General features: G+C 34.7%; 1 protein-coding gene across 2 annotated transcripts in view; it reads left to right on the top strand.

The window, feature by feature from the left end:
* LOC106664828 (ras-related protein Rap-2a) overlaps positions 1–16,647 on the top strand; it is a 297,001-nt gene that overhangs the window by 32,201 nt on the left and 248,153 nt on the right. The window lies entirely within an intron of this gene.

The following is a 16,647-nucleotide window of genomic DNA, read 5'->3' as shown; positions in this document are numbered from 1 at the left end:
TGTTGGCCGGGACGCATTTCGCTATCTTTACGGGTTAGTCAGGCCTATAAGCAGGGTGGGGCACTGAAGCAAACTCGTGCAATGTTCAAAACAGTTCTAGGCAGAGCACGATGATCGGAATCAATCAAACTACAGGTTCATCACACCGCACATTTAAAAAATCTCATAACTTTTCCAAATTATTGTATTTAATTTGAATAATTTTTCAAATATTTTTTATCTTTGAGCCCAATTATTTATTTTATAAATTTTATAGACATACTGGCATTAGCCCGGAGGCTGAAAAATGTGAAGCTTGGTCTTTCCCTGTCATCCTGGTCTGCCTTTGATACCAGTGTTGATTTGTCAAACTTATTTTAGAATCTCACAATTTTTACAGATTTTCAGGGTTGTAAGTAGGGTGAGACAACGTCGGAAATTGACCCGCAGTTCCAAACGGTTTGAATAGGAAGAAGGCCAAAATGATCGGAAACGACCAGACTAGTGGTTATCATCCCTCAGATTTAAAAAATGTCACTAATTTTAAACATATCATGTGTAATCAAAAATGTGTGGTTTCGTCTTTTCCTGCCATTCTGGTCTGCCTTTAGTTGCAATTTTGGTCTGTCAGCCGAGTCTTATGCTTTCGTCATCTTCATCGACTCTCAGGGTTATAAGTAGGGTGTGAAACCGACACACAGTTCAAACAGTATGGATAGGAAAAACCGACCTCTGTGAATGACAAGTTACAAACAATGTTATATTCAATTTGTGTAATTTTTAACCAGATTATATTGTCTTTAAGCCTGAATAGATTACTAGAATTGGAATGAGCACCAAAGCATCAATAATTTTTACTTTATACTTAAAAGTTGAAATTAAATAGTATAATTTATTCCTATTCTTTTGGCCAACAATTATTATTAGTAGCTCGGTCGTCCTGCTCTGCCTATCCTTGTTGTTTTGATCTGTCAGACGGCTTTTAGCTTCTCGCCATCTTCAGTATTTGTCTGGGTTATAACAAGGGTAATATTCCATTGGAATAATCATTTATATGTTTTACGTTGAGCCTAAGTAGATAAGCCAAAATTGGCATGAGCCCTTAAGCAACAATAATTTTTACCTTCTACTTAATAGTTCAAATTAATTAGAATATTTTATTCTCATTCTTTTCAATTATTTAAACTGAATTAAGTCTAATTTTTATAAAAACAGACATAAACTTTATTAGAGAATCTGTGTTCAAATAAAACCTTTTTTAGTTCCAGCACTGTTTATTTTTATTTCATTGAAAGCTTTTCTACTGCTTTGAAGTCAACCTCAGCCTACAGATTACAAACTACAACTTAATTTTCAGGCTGATGATGACTGCAAAGCAGTTGAAAAGATTTCCATGATATAAAAATAAACGTGCTGGAACTAAAAGAAGTTTTATTCAAACACAGATTCTCTATTACAGATTTCCATAGCTTGGACTGTACTACTTTAGACAAAATATAAACTTTATTAGAAGAAAAATTTCGAAAAGCTTATTAGTTGGAAAATGTTAAGTTAACAAAAAATTTACAAGAACGCAAAAAAATTAAAATACATTAAAAAGCAAGTTACCTGCTATAATGAAAAACTAAGCGTTAAATTTAAAAATTATTTACATAGTTATCTCGAGATATGCCTGTTTTGCATTTGGACGATGCGTCCACTCCGTCAGATTTTTACGCGTTTAAATTATTTTAAAGTAAATACGAAAGCGTAAAATAATTATTTTAAAAATAAGAAAATGAATAGCGGAATTACGCTAAATGACGTACAAAACATGCCATTACAAGCACAAACCAACATAGACAATGTGATAATAAAACCCAATTAAGTTTATGTTTCCAAAAAAATACGGGATAAACGTACGGATTTTATTTAAAAACAAATTGTATTACAAAAATAATTTGAATCAAATATTATATAGACTAACAGGGGTGAAAGGTATGCTCCGTAAAAATAAGGGCAAAATCATAGATGTAAATTTGCAACATCTCAAAATGTTTCCTCTCAGGTTTTAGATTTCTGAGAAATAATGCTTCCGGGAAGCATGAAAAGGTGCGATATAACGACATCACATGATCTATCTAGCGGAAAGAGGCGCTGGACCGTCTGCAACTCAGCCAGACGTTAAATCGGAAAATAAAGGGTAAACAGGCCAATATTGAAAATTTGTAAATTCTCGTGGAAAAGGTCGGGATTTTATTGCCCTACCGGGTTACTTTACATGGGAGATAAGAGAACAACGATGACACCGTACGAAATTATTGTCCTAGGTACATGGTAACTTTTCCGTTTTGAACCTACTATGCAGCTTATCAATAATATTTTGCACAATGACAACCAGTTTTCAAATACAGCCTGGCAATCTTTCAAAAACTATATAAAGTCAGATTTTTCCACGACCAATTACACTGATAATAAATTTCAATATACGGAACCGATAAAATCTTATTCACTAGACATAATTATGCCAGGTCAGATGACTTATTTAAGCCCAGATGTTGTCTAATTGTCAAATTGAAGAATAGAAGTACCTAGCCGGGTACTATTGCTTGCCATTGTGGCCATCTATCTAACATGAGAAACATGAAAAAAATAATATTTGTATGCTCGTCAATGGTCTTTTATGTTGAAACTGTGATTTACATGGCACATCAGGATCTTCCGTCATAATGAAGGGTTTAAGTGGCCAAATTTTAAGCCGCCTTCTTATAAAACGTAGTGAAGAGATGGTTTGCCAGAGACCTATTCCAAATTTTGTCCAATGAGTAACACGAAAAAAATAATATCTGTGTGCTCGTCAATGATCTCCTTTGTTTTGAAGGTGTGATTCACTTGGCACCTGAGGATTTTCCGTTATAATTAAGGGTTTAACTTCTCAAATTTTTAGCCGCTTTCCTATAAAACGTGGTGAAGATATGGTTTGTCAGAGACCTAAACCAAATTTGGTCCAATGAATAAAATGAGAAAAATGATATTTGTATGCTCGTCAATGGTCTCTTTTCTTTGAAGCTGAGATTTACATGGCACCTCAGGATCTTCCGTCATAATGAAGAGTTTAACTTTCCAAATTTTTAGCCGCATTCTTATAAAATATAGTGAACAGATGGTTTGTCAGAGACCTAAGCCAAAGTCCAATGAGTAACATGAGAAAAAAAATTGTATGCTCATCAATGGTCTCTTTTCTTTGAAACTGTGATTTACATGGCACCTCAGGATCTTCCGTCATAATGAAGGGTTTAACTTTCCAAATTTTTAGCCGCATTCTTATAAAACGTAGTGAACAGATGGTTTGTCAGAGACTTAAGCCAAAGTCCTATGAGTAACATGAAAAAAAAAATTTGTATGCCTGACAATGGTCTCTTTTTTTGGAAACTGTGATTTACATGACACCTCAGTATTCCCGTCATAATTAAGGGTTTAATCTCCAAAATTTTAAGCCGCCTTTTTATGAAAACGTAGTGAACAGATGGTTTTCCAGATACCTAAGCCAAATTTTGTCCAATGAGTAACATGCAAAAAATTGTATGCCCGTCAATGGTCTCTTTTTTTGAAGCTGTGATTTACACAGCACCTTAGTATTTTCCTTCATAATTAAGGGTTTAAGCTATCAAATTTTAAGCCGCTTTCTTATGAAACTAGTGAACAGAAGGGTTATCAGAGACCTCAGCCAAATTTGGTCCAAAGACAGTATTTAACAAAAAGTGATTAGATGAACCTAATGACTCTGAAATTTACACAGAGTTACTGCATACGGTGCGCGTTTTAGTCAATTAAGCCAAAAAAACAAGAGTCTTGGCACACCTACTTATATCCCTAATTTGCCATTTAATTGAGACAAAACTGCACATTGAGTAAACGAATATTATACATTCATTAAACCTATTGAACAATTTATTTTATTTTATTTGTTACTTTTTTCACCCTTCTTTTGCAGTTTTAATGTGAACATACCCCAATTACAGTGATTTGGTTTGTAATTTACAATAGTAGAGAGATAAAGCAAACTGAAATTTCAAATTAATTGACGTTTTATATTTTCTTGCCGTACTTTTTCCCCTAAGGAAATTATTAATTTTTTAGTCTGAAAATTAAACGGTTGAGCATTTCCTTATCGGTTATCATGATCTGCGGGTAATGTTTGTTGCCCCGTCGAATAGACGTTATGTGGGTTGCGTGTTGCTACGAGATTGCACACGTGTGAATCGACCTTGCAAATTCATGCTGGACAAACTACGAACGGTATGTTAATTTAAATCAAACCGGACCTGTTTTCGTAGGCGATGAATGGCAGTTACATAGCATTTTAATTGCAAAGGTCAATTTTAAAGTTTGTACTAATTATTAGATTGTTTATTTAAATATAATAGATAATAACTGATTATTCAGCATGCTGTTGACATGAAGTGTAAATTGGCAACACAATTTATTAGAAAAATGTGTAAACGTCGTTGTAATACAAATGATAAATGGTGGAGTGAATATGGTGTTAAATCTTTATAATAGTATTCTAAATAACAATAATTAAAAAAATTACTCTTTTAGAAAAAGTCCAAGATAAAATCACCCAAAATCTTGGTGTTTCATTACAAAACGATTTAGTGTTGATAACTATGAATAATTTAAACGGATTGTTTTCACCACTGGTCTCCAGTTGATCCATTTCAGTGTTGAGTAGTATATTCGGCAGCAAAGAATGACAACCGAAGAAAAAAAATTGTCGATGCAAACAGGTAAAAATATCGGTGGAAACGAACTCATAGAGAAATTTACTGAATTAGTGACATAGCTATAAAATAACAGAGAGATAAAAATTAAGATAGTAATAGGTAATAAGAAATACAGTGAAAGAAATTGGAAAAAAGAAAGGGACAGAGTGGAAGAGATGGTTATGAGTATGGTTCCATTAGGAATAGATGGATATATTAGACAAACAATTATATAAGGATGTATAGATAGATACAGCGCGAGAGAAAGTGAGCGGGAGGGATAGATCTAGAAGGAGACAGAGAGGGAGAGAGATAGAGAGAACGGAAAAGGTAAGCAGATAGACACACAAACACAAAGAGCAGGGCAAGAAAGGGACAGTGATAAAGTAAGGGGGATGAAAAAAGAAAGAAAGGACATAGATAGATAGATAAATAGAGAGATAGATTATGTAAATAAAAAGATATATAGAGATGGGGAAAGGAGAGAGAGTGAGAGAGAGAAAAGGATTGAGGGAGAGAGAGGAAAAGAAAGAAAGACATTGATGATTGATTGATTATTCCTTTATTACTAGAGATTTTTTGCATTAATTATTACGAAAATAAAATATATAATTTGATGAGAGAGAGAGAGAGAGAGAGAGAGAGAGAGAGAGAGAGAGAGAGAGAGAGAGAGAGAGAGAATAAAAAANGAGAGAGAGAGAGAGAGAGAGAGAGAGAGAGAGAGAGAGAGAGAGCGAGAGAGAGAGAGAGAGAGAGAGAATAAAAATGTAACCATACAGAGAGGTGGAGAGGTGGGAAAAGACAAAGGACAGAGTAAGACAGTGAGAGAGAAGTAGAAAGTAAATAGTTAGAGCGAGAGAGGCTAGACAAATAATTTCACAGAATAAATGAGGGGTCATAGATGTAAATAGATAGTTAGGTAAATAGATATGTGGAAAGATATATAGATTGATAGAGAAGGAAAAAGAGAGTGAGACAGAGGGAGAAACAAACAAACATAGATTTAGAGAAAAAGTGAGAAAAAACTATACTAAATATGTTAACGGAATTTGTGTTTTGTTCATTTGAAACTACTCTCAGATGTCTTCTATTTTCTATTTGTAAGTTTCAAGACCTAACGATTTTTTGTTGTTTTTTCAGCTTAAATGAATTACATAAACATTAAAAAGAAGTATTCATTATTGTAATATTCTTTAATATCAAGAAACATTAAAGAATAAAATTTAAAATTCTTATATTCCATTCTCTTCTAGGAAACAATAAAACGAAATCATCCCAATGAAGGTCTAGAAAATCTACTCAAGAACACGGTTATTTCACTTTTTGACCTCCGACCTTTTCTACAGGTCAACACTTGTCCGGGGAAAACGACCTTGTTAATGGAAGCGTCCTGGAGATCAGGAAATCATTTGTTTTTGTTTTTCGAAATCTTCTCCTTTTTTCGTTTTATTTTTTCACCCTTTTCAACCTCATGAACTTATTTTATGATAAGAAGCATAGAAATTGTATATTTGTAATATTTCAACACCGTAATACTTTTACATACCAACCAAAAACAGAGCTTGCATTCTCAATATGTATATAGTTATTTATCTACAAATTTATATAAGTTATTTATATTTATTTCTCATTCTCTTTCTTTCTTTCTCACTCAGTCCCAGTCTCTTGGTCTATTCTTTGTCTTTGTCAGTACGTCTGTCTGCCTTTTTCATTCTCTCGCACACTCATTCCCTTTCCTTCTATTCCTTATTCCCCTTCATTTTTCTTTCTCCTTTTCTTGTTAGCTCTCTCTCTCTCTCTCTTTCTTTCGTTTTCTCTCTCTATCTATCTTTCTCTCTTTTTTCTCTCTCTCTCTCTACCAAACTATCACATACTCCTTTTCCTCTTTCTCTTTTTTCCTGTCTCTATCCCTTTCGCCATTTATCTGTATACCTACCTGTCTCTCAATCTATCAATCTATACGTCTGTTTCTCTCTCTCACTCTCTCTCTCTCTCCCTCTCCTATCTGTCTATCTATCTCTTTATCCATCTCAATTGTTTGTTCTGTCTTTCTCATTTCATGAAAATGGAAGATTTACAATTTCTGTCACATTTGAAGTACATAAATAATTTGACGCAACTGTGGGCTGCAGGCCTCTGTTAAATATAGAGAGAAGAAAAGGGACACCTTTCAAGCAGGGACTTGGAATTTATAGAGATTATGTTATCAGGGATGGCTCTCTACCCTGGATTACTTGGGGGCCTTCTTAGAGCCGCCCATCCCTCTCGGCGCGATTTCATCCACGTATATGCCAAATCCCATTTCGTTTTTAGTCTCCCGTCCGGAGTTTATTGTGTCCTGGCCCAATAAAACGGGAGAGGAAAAAAGTTAATTGATCGCTTCAACTAATGTTAAAGTCCGCCCCCGCGGAAAAATCACAGAAACCGAATTCCGACTTATCCCGCTGAATAAAAAAAGAAAATCTTTTTCAATATTTCAAAAGTAAAATCAACCAATTCTCCAGAGGAAATAAAAAGGTACATATACTTATGCGCGTGCGTTCGTGTGTATTTTTGCATAAAATTTAAACGAGTCTTCTGCTTTAGGCCGATACGGAAAAGCCGCCCTATAACGGATAACCCAAAAGTAAATAATTTGTACGTAACTTGTTTTTATTTGTTTTGATTTGTGTAAAATATGTTGAACTAGGACGACTGGAATGAGTATGTGACTGGAAGACCCGCATGTTTGAGAAGGCGTTGGGGTCAACCATACCCGCATAGCTCCACTTCGTTGCAGAACGTAGGCCAGCTGGGAAAAAAATATCATGATAAACCATACGACGCTGGTATTATTATTCTCGAAAAACACTAGGGAGAAAAATAAAGAAAAACCATGTCCTTCGAATGGTAATCGTCCGCTTTTCCAACGGCAAAATATAGGCCATGCTAGTACTTTGCTATTTCATGTAGGAATGTAGTGAGAATCGATTATTCTCAATTTCCAGTAGTTAACTCGGTTTTTCTAGCGAACTTCAAAAAATATTTAACTATATAAGTTGAGTACGTTAACTAAGCACGAACCCAACAAACGAATTTTGTCTACAGACAAAATTAATCTAATTATAGGTTAATATTTCTTTGTTTTTTAGTTATTTATCATAAAAACGCGTAAGTTATTCATAAACCCCTTTCCATGGTGTCAACGCCGAGAAGATTTTGTAACAAGTGTGTTGTTTTTCCATATGTTAGTTTATAAGTAAAGTATTCACAAAAGAATCAGAAAAGAAGAAACAAATTGGATTTGAGAAAGGGATGATCAAAAGGGTGGTAAAATTGAATTTCAACAATCGAGTTCTATCTAGGCACTTTTAACAAACAAAAAAAAACTTTAGTACGTTTGTATCCCTCATAAATTAATGTTAGGTGTGAGATTTTTTTTGAAGAGAGAGAGAGGGAGAGAAAGAGAGAGAGAGAGAGAGAGAGAGAGAGAGAGAGAGGGGGAGAGGAAGAGAGATTGATAATAATAAATACTAATATAAAAAATATGTACTAAAGTAAATATGATAATTCCTGTCAAAAAGGAGGCTTAGCTTTTAATCTAATAATCGATTAAAATTCCATGGGCTCTGCCGGCATTCGATTTAATAAATTTTAATTTTGTCGTTAAAAAATTACAAATATGATTAAAATACTGTCATTAGATTAAAAAATACCTTTATAAAACGTCAGCAACTTAAACGTTCTCCATGGATCCATACTTTTGATGACTTAACAAACCTTTAAAAAATAAGTTTTTACAATTTCATTGTTTATTTTAATAGAATAGAATCCCATTAAATGCATGCAGTTTATTTCTTTATTGTCATGTTTTGTTATATACTGAAATCTATAATAAAATATATAAATAAATGTAAAATATGTATAGAAGACATAACCTTAAAACTGGTCAAAATTCTATGATAATCAAATCAATGTGTGAATAATTTATTCTTATAAAAAAATATAGCAATAATTTTTTATAGGCCCATACAAGTAGTATGATGATTATATTTCATTTTTCATAGTCATTTTGGAAGAATGGAATTACTAAATTTTTTAAACATACCAAGAAGCCAGTACAAAAAGAAACACAACAACACTAGTCAAATCGATAGATTATGTGATTATGTTAATTTATGAAAATAAAGGTCGTAATTGCACTTAAATTCAATTATTTAAATTGTTCAGTTAAAAAAATACACCCCCTCTGGTTTGATCACTTAAAATAAAATATTTCGTTAATTAAACGCGCTTTACTACGTACGAATTAATTAAAAGAATGGTTAATTAATGATTTTAATGCTTCATAAAGCGATTCAAAATCCATAACACAGTAATTAGTGCGAATTGGAAAAGAAGATATTTGAATAATTTATTTTATTATTCTGACTTAAATGGGACAAAAACGGTGATGGTGTGAATTTCCATCTCTGTATTTGACTAAATATAGAAATAATTGTTCTTTTAGTGTTCTAAAATTTTGAATTTTTCGTTTTACTACTTAATATTTCATAGCTTGTTCCTTTTTATTTTTATACAAATATGTGTAAAATAAATCAAGCAAACCAGTTTATCAGATGGTGAGCGTCACCACCCAAATCACAAATTTTCCTAGCAGTTTGAGCTGCGGTTTTACTCTTGCAATAATTAAAAATCATTAAATAATCAAAATTGTGCTATTTTTACATTTTTGTTTAAATGAGAACAGTTTTTCTGTGTAAAGATCTGTTGTTTTTTCTCAGAAAGTTTTGAGCATTAAATAATTCATGTTTGAATTTCATCCATATTTAATAGGTAATGTGTTTTTTATATGTAGTAATATAACAAAGAAGCAAAAAGTTCCGAAGACATTCCAGGGTAACGAACAACTAAAAACCAGACAGCTCAGAGACACCTGAAAGTTGCGGTTTGCTGTTTAGCTTTTCAGCATAAATTTCCAGACCGCTTTCCCGTCGAACAAGGTTTATTTATAGATCCAAGTTCTCTCCCAGTACCGGAGGAAGAATGCGCCCATGCTTCCTACCACTCAAAGGAATTCCTGGCATTCGGAGGGAGAATACCCTCGGGACAGCCAATCTCAAGCTTTCGACACAAAAGTTCCCCGAGCCGTTGATTGTTTCACCCTCGAAAGCCTTTTCTTAATTGTGACTTATTAGAAACTCTCTTTTTGCATTTGACAAAATTGAAAAGAGAAAAACTTTGTACCTAAAGTATTTGAAAATATAAGTTAACATTGAAGGGGTGGAAGTAGTTTTTTTTCTCTTGACAGTTCATTAATTTATTCACCATACGCGACAGCGAGAAAAACTTTTATGCTTAAAAACCCTCTCAGCGAAAGTTTCGAAATACACATTTAATTAATTTGAAATAATTTTTTTGGGGACGATATAATGAATATTTTAAAAAAGGAGGAAGCCTTAGTGGATTTTAGTGATTATTAACCCTATTAGCACATTACATATTAAATTACAACATAACATAGCTCTTTGTAATACATTTAATCAATGTATGAATGTTATCGTTCAGGATAAGCAATATTTTTAATGTCATTATAACGTTCCTTGATAGGTTGATTATACACATTTTTTGGTGAACTGGTAACTAAAAAAATTCCAGGGGCGACGGTGAGAATCGAACTCACGACGTCAACGAGCCGGTAGTCTAACGCGCTAACCACTCGGCTACCGCATTCCTTAGCATAAACACATTAAAAAACGGGATAAAAATTTCGTGAAATAATTTATCTGAATTAAAAGTTATGTGATTATTCCAAAAATGTAAAAAAATTCTCCCTTTGGTGAAAAAAATAATGCGTAAACATCCAATCTGATTATAGAGTAGTACTTTATTTGAAACAAACGACATAAACAAGAGGTTTTCTAAAACATAAATATGCACCATTTTGTAAATGTTACATGAGTGAATAGAGAGACTTGGGGCGGCGGCAGAACATTTATTAGAATTTGGATTCAACAAAGAAGATCAAAGATAATCATATTAAATTCACTAGTTTTCGTGGTCCGCTTGACCAATTAATATATTTCAATTAATTAAGATTTTTAGTTGAGATAAAAAAGTCAGTGTCACGACCGGGATTCGAACCTACGACCTTCGGCTAGATACGCCGCTGCTATACCGCTTGAGCTATCGTGACTTCGGTCCACTTGGAATTGAAAAATGGCAAAAAGGAGGGAAAATGCAGAGGTGGGGTTGAGATGGGAAGTTAGTATCCGGTGGAACGTAGTCACGATGGGTGAAGTGGTAGAGTAGCGGCGTATCTAGCCGAAGGTCGTGGGTTCGAATCCCGCTCGTGACACTGACTTTTTTATCTCAACTAAAAACCTTAATTAATTGAAAGATAATCATATTTTTACTACGTGGATAACTTCGGAAAAATGCTATGAAAATGACTTGTACCTCCAACAGCTCATTCACCAGAACTTTCAAATTGATTTCAAGATGGCTTGATGCAGTGTTGCGACTCATTAAGGGACATTAATTTAAGACGAAAAGATCTTCTCCACGTTCCGGGAAGAAGTATAGATACCAGGGTGACCCAACACTTGGCTTATGCCGATGATGCAGCAATTGTGGCCCAGTCGGCTGGTGAAAGTAGCATTCGCAGTGCAGCGCCATTTGGCTTAAATATTAGGTGAAGCAAAAACGGAGTAATAATGGTAATAAACATGGGGCGAGTTGGGACATTTAGGGAAAATCGGATGAATGAGTACTGGTTCAAATGATTTTGTTCTGACCTCAAAAAGTGAAATACATAAAAACTCATATGTGACCCGATCATACTCAGGGGTTTTATTTCATTTCAGAGAGCCAAACCAAGAAGTACATGGGTCATATAACAATTATAATTCAGATGTCTTGTGAATTTTAGTCGAAAAATATAATTTCCGATTTGAAGTCCGATTTCATAAGTCACCCGGTAAAATATATAAGGTATCGAGTAAATATTCTGAATCTCATTAGGGCTTTGAACTTTCCACGAGAGTTCGCAAAAACTGAAAAGCCGGATCCCCAGTGTTCCGAGGTAAAAGGTTCCGACCCTTTTACAATCGTTAACTTGTTAGCTTTAAAAGTTTAATCCAAGGGGTTAATTATTCAAAAACAACACGGCCAAATTAATTACCATAAATTAAAGGACGCACTCCTTAAGCGAGATGGATAGAAAGAGAGAGAGAGAGAGAGTATCAAAAAGCAAATATTTGCTTTGGGCCATCTTCAAAGTTCATACAAATAAACAAAAGTTTTAATCGCCTGAATGTGAAATTTATATTGACAGTTTCGTTAAAACGAGTCTGAGAAGGGGAAAATCCTGGATCTAAGGGAAGAAAGCCCACTGTTAATTATTACTTCTAAAGCTGCCGGTTCGCAGGTGGAGGACCTAGATCGATTTTACCTCATTTCACACTCTGGGACACCAGGTGTGTCCGATTATCGAATCACGGAGGTAATTGTTAATTTTGAACATTTGCGATTCCCAGGTATTGTCAGTGAACGATGAATGTCTACTATTTACCTGGATGAACTTAAATCCAGATGAAATGTTGATTGGCCCGGTAAACCTTAATAGAAATGCTAATTTTAAAGAACAAAAATAAATTAGTACTTTGTAGATGGACTATAATGTGGAAGAAGAATATATCTGCAGAATTTCTAAATAGGGCAAAAACGGCCCCTAATAGAGCTGTATTTTTAGCATCCACTGACTAGGGGATCGCGTGTAGCGAGGATGTGCTAATGTTTCCCGTCAAAATATTAACATTAAATATCAAAACGGGTCAGTAATCAGATAAAAATTCATTTCTTTCTTATACACCTTTAAAGATAAAGAATATGCTTTATGCGAGGTCTTACATAAACAGTGCTTTAATTAAAAACGACAGGACAAAATGGTAAAACGCGGAAAAAAGAAATGTTTGTGCAGCGCAGACACAATTAATCCAAACCAGAAATTAGACTACAGCATAAAATAATAATAAACATTAGATTGGCCACGGGCGATAAGTAGTCCTCGGAAGATCTGAATCAAATCTTACTCACCTGACTAAGAATAGGCGAACTGGCACATCAAAATTTATATTTGGGCATTGAGGGGTGTCATTTCGAGGTTCCATATAAAGAGCGAAGAATTCCACTCGATATGAGAACAGCACTTGAGCGTGGCAGCGAGTCTTTAAGTCCCGTCTTCCGATTTATGCAATAAACAACGATTTTTTGTTAATAGTACAGGTAGATTCTCGTTTTGTGTATTCTGTCGTATATGTTGAAAGGGAATGTATTTATTAGAGCGAGAGAATAAAGGTTGATCGAAGTTTCCCACTTAATTGACGGGAGTAATTCGTTGGTTTAATAGAGAGAACAAGGAGGAACTTTTTATTGCATGCAGTACTTGGTAGATATCTCGTTGTCTTTCTTGTTATGAATATTGAATGGGAATGTATTTATTAGAGTTAAAAAAAAGAAAGCTTGAACGATGTGTCCCATCAAATCGAAGCGTGTTATTCCTTGGATCCTTAAAGAGAGCGTGTAGGATTGTCACCCAATAGGACAATTGTGCTTGAGCTCGGCAGCGAGTCTTTGGGTCCTTCTGCTTCAATTTTTGATGAAACGGTTTTATTGCATACAGTGCATGATAAATAGCTCGCTTTATGTTTACTTATGAGTGCATCGTGTGCATTGAGAGTGAATGTATTTATAAGGGTGAATATGGAGTGTGAGAAAAGAAAATTTGCTCGATGTGTCCCATTTAATTGAAGTGTGTCACCCCTTGGCTCCATATAGAGAGCGAGTAAGAGTTCAACTTAATATAATAATAGTGCTTGAGTTCGGTACAGATTTTTTGGACATCTTTTTTAAATATTGGAAGTAACAGAGCTGTTAAAAAGACGCAAATCTAACCTGGGCTGGCAATGACCTCAGCAGTTTGCTAGCCAAAAAACTAAACCTAAAATAAAATATTTATTAATTATGTATTAATTATTATATAATTAATAAATATATTCAAAACAGGGGTGTTTTATTGTACTTGGTAGATATCCTTTTTTTTTAACAATGGGTACCAGGAACTGGAGGAGCTTATTGCACTTTATCCCTGGCTCCATTTTTGGGGCGTATGAATTTGAGCCCAGGTGTGCCGGTGTTCTTTCATCGAAGAAACTAATTTTTGAAGGGTGTTGGGACCAAATTCAGGTACGCTGAGTGCCGTGTCAGTTTCTTTCAATTGCGGCACCCAGTCTCCTTAGGCGTCAGAAATAAAGTCCAGAGGCGACGGTGGGGATCGAATCCACGAGCGCGGATCTACTAGCCGAGAGTCTAATGCCTTAACCACTCGGCTACCGGCGCCCCCCTTTTTGCATGTTGAGAAGGAATGTATGTATTAGAGTGAGTGGGAAAAATCTGTTAAATGAGTTCCTATTCCATGAAGGGTATCAGTCGTTGACTCCATATAGAGAGCGAGTAGGAATGCCGCTTGATGTAAGAATTGTACTGAGCCCATAAGTGAGTTTTAATTCACTTTAGTTCACGATTTTTGGTAAAAACATGGCTGTTTTGTTGTATACTGGTTTTGGTAGATGTCTCATTTTGTCTCCCTATGGGCATCTTGAGAAGAAATGCATTTATTAGAGTAAAAGAAGAAAGGTTGCTCGATGTTTCCCATTTGTTAGGTTTGGGCATCTCTATAATAAATTAGTACCTCCGCCGCCATAAATCTGCCGGTAAATTTTATTAGAAACTTGAAACAGATGATGACGGAGGATCATTTATCATCAAGAGTCAAAATATTCTTCGCCTTATATAATCCTTCATCATCATCTTTACGCTATTAATCCACCGTTCATTCCTCCTAGCTTGCTCTTCAAGCACCTTTGCTTATAAATTTGAATCGTTGACCAAAAATTTATTTACTTTGATAATACAGAAAATAATTACACAATATTTTTATTGGTGCATATTCAAGTATAAACTGTATACTATTGTATTGTACCTAGGAATTGTGAGAAAATATGGAAAAAAGACATTCTGTTGGTTAAACAAAAAATTTCCTACTCATGTTACACGAAGTCGTTTTGCCATACGAGCCCGTTTCATATCACTTTAGGCGGCCTATGACCAAATCAAAAGTGTTTATGGAGTTTTTAATGAGAAAAGCCCCACTTTGATCTGCGGTTTTAAAACAAAACTGTCACAAGGCTCATGTTCAAACCTGACCTTGGCCACTGCCTACATCTCACCCTGCTTATCACCCGAACGCCGCGCCATCTGACGACGTAAAAGTAATTTCCACGATAAAAAACAAGAGAATATTGAATTTGATGTTCATAGTTTAGATATTTGAAATACGGTTAATTTTTTTTTGTAACAAATCGAATAATATTTTTTTTAAAGACATTTCATAGTATGACTCCTTAATGCGCTTTTTGATGGTAAATTCAACAAAAATGTAAGGCATTTGAAAATAAATTTAATCAACAATATAAATAATACAGTATGTTTAGTGGTCTAATTGACCAAATTATTTTTTTCAATTAATTATTCCCTTTTATGAAAGGTCTTTGTTCAGTGAAAAAGTTCGTGTCACAAGTGGGGTCCAACCCATGATCTGGCTGTGTATTGAGCCGAAGGTCATAGGTTCGAATCCCGCTCGTGACACTAACTTTTTCGTCTCAACCAAGACCTTACGTAAAAAGGAATATAAATAAATTTGTTCCACTACTTGTTGCTATCGTTCATGTAATTTTATAATTCCTCCTTACCCGAATTTCTTAGTTTTTTGAGCGATGTGTTATTTGCAGTTCTCAAGTGATATACAGGGCAATATAAAGCGAGTAGGGTCGGTTCCCCAAGCTCAAACAATTTTTGGCGCGTTTGAAAAAAAAAATCTAAGGGTGGTAAGTCTCCTTGCGAATAGCTGTCTTTAATTCCTCAAATTCTGCGCAGTATGCACTAGATTTAAGAGTTTGATTTGGCGGCAGAAGCTCAAAATAAATCAAATTTTTCAATCCATACTTTTCTGAGACATAATCCGCCGTTTTGAGTTCTTAACGGTGAGTCGCTGCGTTTTCCTCAGAATTTTACGCTTTGAAAATAATTGTAATGGACCCAGTTTTTATTTTCGGTTATTAACATTTTTATAAATAAGTCGTTTTCATTGCGTTTTAGGAGGGAGTCCAATAAATTATTCAAAGTAAACAATTGAAAAACCATCGAACAACATATCTCGATGTTGTAATATGCGCTGAAACGCTTGTATGTCCCCTTCCGTTCAGCATTGGTTATTTTTGACGAAATTTTGAATTTGGTCATGATAAACAGTTATAGGAGAGATAAACGATATAGAAAACACTGTATATGTTATTTGTGTTTCGTCTGGTTGATGGCTATAAGCCCAAAAATCATCTCATAGATCAAAACAGAAGAAATATAGATTCATCAGCAGACCCCGAGAGCAAATCAATGAATATTTTAAGTGTATGCAGAGATCTAAGAAGAAAATAGGCTTGTCCCTCAAGGGCATAGTTCAATCCAACTTAACTGAGAATTTAATTGAGGTAATCCAACTTTATGCACATATCTTTATTTAAGGTACCGGTTGAGATAAAAATGTCAGTGTCACGAGCGGGATTCGAACCCACGACCTTCGGCTAAATGCACCGCTTCTCTACCACTTGAGCTATCGTGACTCGATCTTCTCGCACACCAATTCGAAAGTTTGAGTTGAGATGGGAAGTTGGTGTACAAGTGGATCGAAGTCACTATAGCTCAAGTGGTAGAGCAGCGGCGTATTTAGCCGAAGGTCGTGGGTTCGAATCCCGCTCGTGACACTGACTTTTTATATCTCAACCAATACCTTAAATGAAGTTTAATTAATTGAAAGATATTATTTGAT

The sequence above is a fragment of the Cimex lectularius genome, unplaced genomic scaffold (genome assembly GCF_000648675.2).
Source record: "Cimex lectularius strain Harlan isolate CLEC.00 unplaced genomic scaffold, Clec_2.1 scaffold137, whole genome shotgun sequence".
Taxonomy (NCBI): Eukaryota; Metazoa; Arthropoda; class Insecta; order Hemiptera; family Cimicidae; genus Cimex; species Cimex lectularius.
Note: the sequence above shows the minus strand (reverse complement) of the source record. Positions and strands in the feature narration are given on the sequence as shown.